General features: G+C 37.0%; 1 protein-coding gene and 1 pseudogene across 2 annotated transcripts in view; one reads left to right on the top strand and one right to left on the bottom strand.

The window, feature by feature from the left end:
* ANKS1B (ankyrin repeat and sterile alpha motif domain containing 1B) overlaps window positions 1-11,634 on the top strand; it is a 1,164,394-nt gene that overhangs the window by 320,638 nt on the left and 832,122 nt on the right. The window lies entirely within an intron of this gene.
* On the bottom strand, window positions 9,775-10,334 carry LOC104982254 (annotated as a pseudogene).

The raw sequence follows: 11,634 nt of genomic DNA, 5'->3' as shown, positions 1-11,634 counted from the left end.
ATATACAGCCTTGATGTACTCCTTTTCCGATTTGGAACCAGTCTGTTGTTCCATGTCCAGTTCTAACTGTTGCTTCCTGACCTGCATACAGATTTCTCAAGAGGCAGATCAGGTGGTCTGGTATTCCCATCTCTTTCAGAATTGTCCACAGTTTATTGTGATCCACACAGTCAAAGGCTTTGGCATAGTCAATAAAGCAGAAATAGATGTTTTTCTGGAACTCTCTTGCTTTTTTGATGATCCAGCGAATGTTGGCAATTTGATCTCTGGTTCCTCCGCCTTTTCTAAAACCAGCTTGAACATCAGGAAGTTCACGGTTCACATATTGCTGAAGCCTGGCTTGGAGAATTTTGAGCATTACTTTACTAGCGTGTGAGATGAGTGCGGTAGTTTGAGCATTCTTTAGCATTGCCTTTCTTTGGGATTGGAATGAAAACTGACCTTTTCCTGTCCTGTGGCCACTGCTGAGTTTTCCAAATTTGCTGGCATATTGAGTGCAGCACTTTCACAGCATCATTCAGCATTTGGAATAGCTCAACTGGAGTTCTATAGACAGTTACAAAAGTTAAGTAATTTAGAAGTTTGGTGAGAAAGTTCTGTATAATTGAGTGGTAGGATTGAAAGAGTCTATGATTTTCACCACACAAAAAAAGATGTATGCCATGTGTTATGTGCAAAGCATATGTGTTTTGTCTTAAACCATTTTAAGGTGTTAAAGGTGTCATATAGGGACATTTTTTATTTATATTAATACATACAATGGTTTATTATTCAGCAATGAAAGATAATGAAGTCCATATATTCTATGCTATAATACTATGCTGTAATATGGATGAGTCCCCAAAACATTATGTTAAGTAAAATAAGTCATGGATGGTCATATAGTGTTAGGAACATTTTTAATCCAAGTAGATTTACTTGAAATCTTCTTTTAATAGGAGTTAATGTGTGGGATCATAAAATTAAAGGAATGGTCTTGGAATGCTTAGCTAGGCTGTGGCAGTGCTAATTTGTTAAATTGAACAACTATAGTTTTTGTTTTCTAAAATCACTTGATACATGATACTATTGATAGAATTTCTCATTTTCTGAAAAATACATTTTGCATATTTCAGTATTTGAAATGAGGTATTCATCTCATTAATTTTTACTTTTTGCTAGGAAAAGAATACAAAATACACCAGCACATAATCCTTACCACATCATTTACTAATGACCCCAGACCAGATGTTCATCAGAGTTTGTCAAGGTAGTCATACCTATTGCATTAGGAAACAAACTTGTTAAAGTCTTTCTAACTATGTTTCCTGTCTTATACTGGCAGCCCTATCACAACAGTTTGGGAACTCTTAAAATATTTCCAACAAAGCCAAATATTGCGAAGAACCAAGTTCAGTTTATAAAGACCTTCCATTTGAATTTCATGAAGTCATTATCTCATTTTATTGTCATATGAGTTATATGTTAATGTCTCTATTTCACAGTTGAGTAAATTTGAGGCTAATTGTGTTATGTGACTTGCCCAAGTGGTGGAGCTATTATTTGAGCCCAAGTCTGCACCAAAATCAGTATGCTCTTTCAGGAATAACATATTGCTTTACTTTATTTGGATTGAGTGATAAAGCTTGTTTTTAAAGTTGCTAGACTTTATGTAAAATATAGAATATAATATTGACTCTTCTATTCATTAACTGTATAAAGTTAATCCAGTACTCTTAACCTCAACTTTACCTGTAATAATTATGTAACTTTATAGTTTGTTGTTTGCCACTCATAATAAGCACTTTACAGCTACTGATTCATTTAATCTTTATAACCCTATGAGGCAGATAAATGTCTCTATTTACACATGAGGAAAATGAGATTCAGTGAGTTTAAATAAATTGTCCAGAGTCACAAACTACTCAGTGATGGAGCATGGACTTCAGCATCAAAGCCTGTGTTCCATGCTGCCTCTCTATGAAACAGAGATGAATAACACTCATGCAGCCTGCCTGTTTACATAAACGATGATGTAGATATAGGCACTTTGTAAACCGGAAAGGACTAAAGAAAGATTAGTCATTAGGAATAAGAATGCTTTACTTTAACTGTGGGGAAATGTCAGGGTAGGCGGTTTCCTTATACTAATTTCTATGGAATTTAAATGCTATTGTCACATCCTAATTCCACTGGTAAATTTCTTGAAATATTCTTTGGAGCAAGATGTGGATTTTGCCTCATTTAACAAATGAAAGTAACTGTAAGCGTTGTCTCCTACTAGTTTAGCAATTTGTGTTTTTTAATTACTTCTTGATCATTTGAATTGCTCTGAGGATCATTTGTTGAAGTCAATTAGTGTTTTCTTTTATTAATATGCTAGTATTTGCATGAGAAGAATTCTTAAATATTTTAAATTATTTGCTATAGTATGGTATTTATTGCAGAGAACATCTGTTCCTTTTTGATGCCTAACCAGTCATTAATGAGATGATTTTAGGTATTCTTCATAAATTATCTTGTTGGACTTCTGAATATCAAACATTTCTCAGTAAGACACAAAATTCTGAATTGCACAGTTCTGGCTGCTGTTATCTATATTTGGTCTCTGAGAACCAAAGTTAATGTATTCTTTGATAACTGTCATACCACTTCACTTGATGAGGACTTTCTTAGCCTACCTCCTTTTCTTCCTTGTCATCTTCTTTTTTTCTTCTCTTGTGCCCATCCTCCTCCACCTCTTGTTCTGTGGTTCAGCCTTTTGTAATATCAAAATAATTTGATATTACAAAATCGCATCTCTAATTTCTTGCCAAGAATAAAACAAAAAATAATCCTTTTCACTTTTTACCCCATTTTCAATTTCTCTTCAGACATTAGGTCACATACCTTCTTTGAGTTGTAGGATGAATAGCAAAATGAAATTCCCTCACCACTCAGTAGTGCATTAATGATCAGTCTTCTTCCATTTGGAATTTGTCATGACAGGACCATTTCCTTCGACTATAATACTTTAGAAATCATGTTCACATGCTTCTAGTTGTCACAATATAAAGCATTTCCTTGATTTACATCACTCACCCAGATGGTTCTAATCATAGAGTTTTGTTAAAATAAACAGAGCTGAGACCTCTCAGATGGGGAAAGCTTGCTCATAATCATAAAGTCACCATGTATTACTAAGAACAGAAGGAGAGTCTTAAGACATAATATCATGCCCTTCTTATTCAGAGAGGTCCTTTGGAAATGTGAACCCATTTTTCAGTCCATTTGATGTTAGTTTAAATAATTGCACACACTTATTTGCTCTATTTATGGAGTGTCATCATGTATATGAGGGTCTACATTCCAGTTGTGTGGGGGAAGCAAGACTCACTGGCTTTGATTAGGACTGTATCATGTTTCTCTCTCTCCAACAACCACCATCATGTCTGTGCCACCCTTCAAATGTGGGCCTTATTGAATAGTGAAGCTGAAAATTATTCTTCCCCCTTGAGAATGGAGAGAACAATACCAAAAGGGACCAAAGTAGCAATTCTAAACGTTGTGGGATATGGCACGTCTACACCCTTAAGAATGTTCCACACTGAGGAAAAAATAGTTACTCCTGAAACTACTCGTTGTTGGATTGATTAAGCATTGTGCTGCAGTGTGAAAGGAAGGTTCACCAAGAACAGATTTCATATATAAGAATAGATTATTATTTTAACCAACACAAAATATATGAAAATAACATTTGTTATGTGTCTGAAAACTGTAGTCATGGTTACTTTGACCATAAGAATATATTTTCTCTCCTCTTTATCCTGGAAAGAAATGAAAACATCTGTTTCTGAGATTTTAGAACAATAAATAGCATTAATTTTGATTCCAATTCTAGCATAAGTATTTATATCAAATGAGATAATTTCTTCAGCAATATGTTTCTAAAAGGAATTTTAATAATTCTCTTTGATTTCTTTGGGACTAGTTCTGCAAAGTCATTGGAACAATAACTAGCCATCATACAATAAGATCAGAATTATAGGTTTTATGGATTCAATTACTGTTTATATCCAATGTAAATTATTTAACCAGCTTTTACATATATATTGGGTATACAGCACTGTATTAGTGTTACGAAAGATACAAAATAAAAGAAAGAAAAAAATCAAGTGACCTGAAAGGTCTTGAACTCTAAGAGGAAATATATTTCTAGAGTAGAACATTGAATTTATAATAATTTGTTCAGTTTGTATGTTAAATACAAAGACAAGTCAAAGTAAGAAAATAAACATTTATTTAGAGTCAGGGTAATCTCCAAAAAGTCAGAGATTTTAAGTCTATTTTGTTCAGAATATTGTTTCTCTGATTACCACAAAAATACATGTTCATTGAAGACAATTTGAAAAAGAAATTGCTCTATAAACATCCTGAAATAAACATTGCTTCAGTGAATTTGGCTAACACTTTTTCTTTTCCCTGTAGCTATTTTCTTCTTCGAACATTCTTCCCAACCCTCTTCATCTGCCTGTTTCTTGCTCATCCTTCAGAACCTTATTTTCAATGGCACTTGTCCTCAAAAAAGTTTTCAAACCTCCTACCTGAGGTCCTCTGCTAATATGCTCCTGTTTAGTCTCTGGGTTTCCTCTGCATTCTTGAAATATTTATGATCCTGGACTCTGGTGTATGCTGGCAGTACAGTGACAAACATGATGAACAGGATCTCTATGATAATGGAGTTGGCAGTTTTAATGGAGACAGCTAAGAAACAAACAAAAATGAATGTACACATATAATTTTGTTGTAGTTACATGTAAATGTATATTCCTCACCAGACTACCAGCCCCAAGGGGTGAGAACAATGACTGTTTGGTTTAGAGAACTTAGTAAATAAATGTACATGTGTTTTAAATGAATGGACACTGAAGGAATGAACAAATAAGCTAATCTTTTTGTGTGCTTTCTCAAGATATTTCATGTACATAAATATTAAGATATGATCAGGCTACCCAAGATGACTGTTCTCTTGTTTTCTGTACATCCCCTGCTCAGCCAGTCCCTGCCTCAAGTATACCCTACTCACATGACTGACCCTCCTACATACTTGCCCCAGGCCCAAAGGAATGATATAGCTTTAGATAAGAACTCTCCACTGTGCTTAAAGGGATGGTGAGGGGCATGCTGCTCGGCTGGTTTCCCTGATAACCCATGAGCCAACCTTAAGTCAACTCCTCTACAGCTAGCAACCTACCCCTGTCCCTAAGGGCAAAGACTGCTGCCTTGCCCTGTCTGCCTTCTGCCTTGTCCTGTCTGCCTTCTGCCATATACAGTGAGGTGTTTCTCCAGGACCTTGCTTCAGACATGCAAGATTCCCCTATCGATTAAACTATTATGTCTCTGTTGCTAACTTTCAGCTCTTTCCTTCCATCTTGAAGCTGGGCAGGTATAGGCCTTCTAATCCTGCTTGGTTCATCCCAATCACAAACATAACAGTTTTCATATTTACTTAAAATTGAAATCTTTTGATGAATACATAGCATACTTTTTCCACTTAATATTATGTCTTGAACATACTTTTATGTGAATAAACATTTTAATGTGATCAAATATTTTAGTCTGGCATTTCACATGCTATATTCTGCATAGAAGTTAAAAAGCAGGGTGACAGTTATACAGCCTTGATGTACTCCTTTACCAATTTTGAACCAGTCTGTTCCATGTCTGATTCTAGCTGTTGCTTCTTGACCTGTTTCTCAGGAGATAGGTAATGTGGTCTAGTATTCCCATTGCTTTAAGAATTTTCCACAGTTTATTGTGACCAACAGTCAATGGTTATAGCATAGTCAGTGAAGTAGATGTTTTTCTGGAATTCTCTTGCTTTCTCTATGATCCAACAGATATTGGCAATTTGATTCCTCTGCCTTTTCTTTGCATGATATTTAATTTTAAGAATATACTAGAGCGATTTTTAAAAAATCATCCTCTGTTGAGATTATTTTCACTCTTTTCCTGACTCAAACTACACAGTCATTTAGATTGTTGACAGTAGTTTACTGTTATAAATTATGTTCTGATGAACACATTTATGCATAAATTCTCTATCTTTGATTTTATTTCCTTGGAAAAATTGAATCACTGAACAGAGGTAACTATCTTTTTAAGACTTTTATAGTTCAGTTCAGACACTCAGTCATGTCCAACTCTTTGTGACCCCATGGACTGCAGCATGCCAGGCTTACCTGTCCATCACCAACTACCAGAGCTTACTCAAACTCATGTCTATCGAGTCAGTGATGCCATCCAACCATCTCATACTCTGTCATCCCCTTCTCCTCCCACCTTCAATCTTTCCAAGCATCAGGGCCTTCTCCAATGAATAGGCTCTTCACATCAGATGGCCAAAGTATTAGAGCTTCAGCATCAGTCTTGAATATTCAGGACTGATTTCTTTTAGGATTGAATGGTTTGATCTCCTTGCAGTCCAAGGGACTCTCAAGAGTCTTCTCCAACACCACAGTTCAAAGCATCAATTCTTCGGTTCTCAGCTTTCTTTATGATCCAACTCTCACATTCATACATGACTACTGGAAAAACCATACTTTAACTATACAGACCTCTGTCAATATATATATTGACTTTTATATATATTGCCAAATTGTATTACAGAAAAGTAAGTTATAGTTTGTTAAGGGAAAATTTATATAATTTCATTAGTTTTTTTTTTTTTAACTCAATAACATTTTAATGAAGATACTATGTAATATAGGCTTGGATTGTTTTATTTTTCTTCCTTCCTCCACAATACTTTCCAGCAGCATTTCAACTTCTCCTATCTCTTGAGATAAACCATTTTATTAAAATTATCTTTTACTATTCAAAATATTATTTTAAGCTTTTTCCTTATTTTTTAAAATTAATTTTTATTGGATTTTCATTAGATTTTGAAACTAGCAATAGATGTGACCTCTAGGATTGACTAGTTTGATCTCCTTGCAGTCCAAGGGATTCTCAAGAGTCTTCTCCAGCACCATAATTCAAAAACATCACTTCTTTGGCACTCAGCCTTCTTTATGGTATAACTCTCACATTCATACATGGCTACTGGAAAAACCGTAGCTTTGACAATATGGGCTTTTGTCAGCAAAATGATGTCTCTGCTTTTTAATACACTGTCTAGGTTTGTTGTCAGAGCTTTTCTTCCAAGGAGCAAGTGTCGTTTAATTTCATGGCTGCAGTCACTGTCCTCAGTGATTTTGGAGCCCAAGAAAATAAAATCTGTCACTGCTTCAACTTTTTCCTCTTCTGTTTGCCATGGAGTAATCTTAGTTTTCTGTTCTTAGTTTTTTGAATGTTGAGTGTCAAGCCAGCTTTTTCATTCTTCTCTTTCATCCTCATCAAGAAGCTCTTTAGTTCCTCTTCACTTTCTGCCATAAGGGTGGTGTCATCTGCGTATCTGAGGTTATTGATATTTCTCCCAGCAATCTTGATTCCAGCTTGTGTTTCTTCCAGCCCAGCGTTTCTCATGATGTACTCTGCATAGAAGTTAAATTTAAGCAGGGTGACAATATACAGCTTTGACACACTCCTTTCCCAGTTTGGAATCAGTCTTTCATTCAGTGTCCAATTCTAACAGTTGTTTCTTGACCTGCATACATGTTTCTCAGAGACAGGCAAGGTGGTCTGGTATTCCCATCTCTTTAAGAATTTTCCACAGTTTGTTGTAATCCACACAGTCTAAAGCTTTAGTCAATGAAGTGGAAATTTTTCTGGAATTCTCGTGCCTTTTCTGTGATCCAACAGATACTGCAAATTGATCCCTGGTTCCTCTGCCTTTTTCTAAATCCAGCTTGTACATCTGGAAGTCCTTGATTCACATACTGCTGAAGCCTAGCTTGAAGGATTTTGACTATTACTTTGCTAGCATGTGAAATGAGTGCAATTATCTGGTAGTTTGAACAATCTTTGGCATTGCCCTTCTTTGGGATTGAAATGAAAACTCACCTTTTCCAGTCCTGTGACCACTACTAAGTTTTCCAAATTTGCTGACATACTGAGTGCAGCACTTTAACTGTTATCATGTTTTATGATTTTAAATAGCTCAGCTGGAATTCTGTCTACTCCACTAGTTTTGTTTGTGGTAATGCTTCCTAAGCCCTACTTGACCTCACTCTCCTGGATATGAAAGTGGCTCTAGGTGAGTGACCACACCATCATGGTTATCCTGGGTCATTAAGACTTTTTTTTGTATAGTTCTTCTTCATTGTATTCTTGCCATGTTTTCTTAATCTCTTCTGCTTCTATTAGGTCCTTGCCATTTCTGTCCTCTATTGTGCCCATCTTTGCATGAAATGTTTCCTTTTTATCTCCAATTTTTTTTTTTGAGACATCCCTAGTCTTTCCCATTCTATCATTTTCCTCTATTTCTTTGCATTGTTCAGTTAAGAAGGCTTTCTTATCTCTTCGTACAATTCTCTGGAACTCTGCATTCAGTTGAGTATATCTTTACCTTTCTCCTTTGCCCTTTGCTTCTCTTGACTTTTCTCAACTATTTGTAAGTCCTCCTCAGACAACCACTTTGCCTTATTGCGTTCTTTCTCTTTAGGATGGTTTTGGTCACTGCCTCCTGTGTTACAATGTTACAAAATTCTGTCCATAATTCTTCAGGCATTCTGTCTGCCAGATCTAATACCTTGAATCTATTTGTCACCTCCTATATATTCATAAGGGATTTAATTTAGTTCATACTTGAATGGTCTAGAGGTTTTCCCTGCTTTCTTCAATTTAAGCCTGAAATTTGCAATCAGGAGCTCATGATCTGAGCCACAGTTAGCTCCAGGTCTTGTTTTTTCTAACTGTATAGAGCTTCTCCATTTGGCTGCAAAAAATATAATCAATGTGATTTTGGTGCTGACCATCTGGTGATGTCCATGTGTAGAGTCATCTCTTGTGTTTTTGGAAGAGGGTGTTTGCTATGACCAGTGTTTTGACAAAACTCTGTTAGCCTTTGCCCTGCTTCATATCAACAATTAATTGTATCAATAAGAAATGCATGTGTTATTAATATATCTTGGAGTGAAGAGGGAAAGGTTTGGGAATCTTGAGACAGGTGAATGCCAGATAAGAGAATTTCAAAATTTTAAAATAGATGTTTAGAAGCCTCTGTAGGATTTTGAGGTGAGGGATTTAGTGTCTCTGGAGGCAAACATATCTTAACTCAAAGTAGTAACTTGGGGACTTTAAGCACTTGAGTTTACTGACTTAATTTTGAGCTCTGTTTCACTTACCTTTCAAGGGCTTAGGGATACTGGATATTTTTCTGGTTCTCTATCTCATACTACTACAACTGGGATATTTGTGGGAGGCTATTTCAAGTCCTCTCTACTCAAATCCCTCTCTGAACCATTTTTAACTCTCTCCATACGTGCTCAATTGTGGACATTGCCTTCCTCCTCCTCCTTTCCTCCCTCCCTCCCCCCACTTCCTTCCTTCTTTCCTTTCTTCCTTCCATAGTTTGTATATATTAACAGCAAGCTCCAATACTTTGGTCACCTAATGTGAAGAATTGACTCATTGAAAAAGACCCTGATGCTGGGAAGATTGAAGGCAGGAGGAAGGGGATGACAGAGGATAAAACGGTTGGATGACATCACCGACTCAATGGACATGAGTCTGAGCAAGCTCCAGGAGTTGGTGATGGACAGAGAGGCCTGGTGTGGTGCTGTCCATGGGGTCGCAAAGAGTCAGACATGACTGAGTGACTGAGCTGAACTGATGATTTTGTAAGGCAGCCTTGAATCCTGGTCATTCTAATTCTCAAGAGCAGTGTGTTCTGAGGACAGCTTCCTGTAGCTCTCTCTTGAATTCCACTGGTGTGTACACCTTGATGATGTTGTGGTACTGGCCTTCTGGAGGCATGTGATCTGGCCTTTCCCTCTCAGAGGGGAACAGACTGGAGTCCCATTTGATGGCATCCACATGTAGTTCCCTGGGATGCAAGTTGCAGCTCCTGCAGTGCTTCCTGCTGGGCCTCAAGCATGGGCCCGATGACCTCCCTCTCCATCTCGTGCTCTCCCTGCTTATACAGGGACCACTTCTTCAGAAGCTGGGCTCTATCTTGTCTCTTCAAAGAGCAGTTCCCCCTGAGACTGCTGTTTCACTTTGTCCAAGAGCTCACAGGGATAATAAAATCCTCAAAGGGAATTAACTCCTGGCTAGACTTTCTTCTTTTTCAAACGGTCTTTTACTGCTTGGTCTTTTTAAAGATTTAACTACTTCTTTCACAGAGGTTCTGCTCTCATGGGAACAAGTTCTGAGATGATCAACAATGAAGCTTTCTGATAAGTGTCACTATGTCTGCCAAATTCCCAAAGCATCCATGGCCTTTAGGTTGCTTCCAGGCGTGCATTCATTTGCATTCAGGGCCCACATGCCCCACACAGAGATTCTGACATAGCATTTCTTTAAGGAGAGTCTGTATGTTTCTCATTTGTACTAGGGAAAAAATTTCACTGACCAGAGATTTCCCTAATCTTATCTGATAGACAGTGATAAAATAGGCAGGGCAATGGAAGGTATCATAATTTAGAGGGGATGAAAACATCCATTAGTTTAATATTTCCAAAATATTGTCTCTGTTACATTACCGTTAGATGTGGCATTTAAGAAAGTTTGTCATGGCACTAAACTCAAGGTGAGCTGAGCATGAAGAGAGCCTGGAAGCAGGTCATACACTACATGCTTACCTCCTGGCAGCCATTTAATTAGAATATGATAGGCTTCCCCGTAGGAAAGTTCTAGAAAATCCAATATAGCTTGTAATTTCTCTGGGGGAAAAAAAAACCCTCAAAATATGCTTTTTACTGAGAGTTGGCTTCAAATATTATCTTTATATATAAAAAATTAAAAATTTTTTCTCAACACAAATTTCTGGCAGCGCTCTATTAATCATCATAAACTTTCTCCCAGAGTTCAGAAATCTTTTTAGAAAGAAGGGAGAAAATAGATATTTTTCCTCTGTAGAATGTAAATGAATTTTCGGTGTAAATCATGTGGATTTATATCGAGTAACTAGGCAGTTTATTAATTCTAGGAGTGTTTAGCTCAAAGCATATTATGTGCACTGTAATTTATCTCAAAGACTCAGTAGTAGCCTTATGTTTTTTCCTTTTTCCAGAGCTTAGCCTTCAGATACTTGTTCTTTTATATTAACTTTGCATTGTTTCATTATATTTATCCTTCATATTTCAAGATTTTCTTCACAAAAATTTTAGGCAATATATTATAATATCTGATCCAGTGTACCTTGTACACCTGTGTTACAGACCACTATTCTTGCCCTCCTTAATCAGTAGAAGTTGATCAGAGGCCAGACAGGAAATTCAGGCAAGGCTTTATTGGGTCCCTTTCAACAACAGTGGGGGAGCAAGAACAAATAACAGTTTCCCTTGCTGGCATGTTCTGAGCTGGGGCATGAGTTGGTTCCAGGGGTCAGGCTGGAGGGGTGGCTTAGGTGGTTTGCCCACCCCTTAATGTGCAGGGGGCATGTGCAGTACCCTACTTTTGCTTCAGGCTCTTTTGAAGTGACAAGTGGTGTTTTGGTTTCTTTGTACCTTTTGTCCAGAATCTGTCCTAACTGCACATGCATGCAGTTAATTTTAGTCCCATAGAGTTTCT

This window comes from Bison bison, unplaced genomic scaffold, assembly GCF_000754665.1.
Source record: "Bison bison bison isolate TAMUID 2011002044 unplaced genomic scaffold, Bison_UMD1.0 scf7180017864529, whole genome shotgun sequence".
NCBI lineage: Eukaryota > Metazoa > Chordata > Mammalia > Artiodactyla > Bovidae > Bison > Bison bison.
Note: the sequence above shows the minus strand (reverse complement) of the source record. Positions and strands in the feature narration are given on the sequence as shown.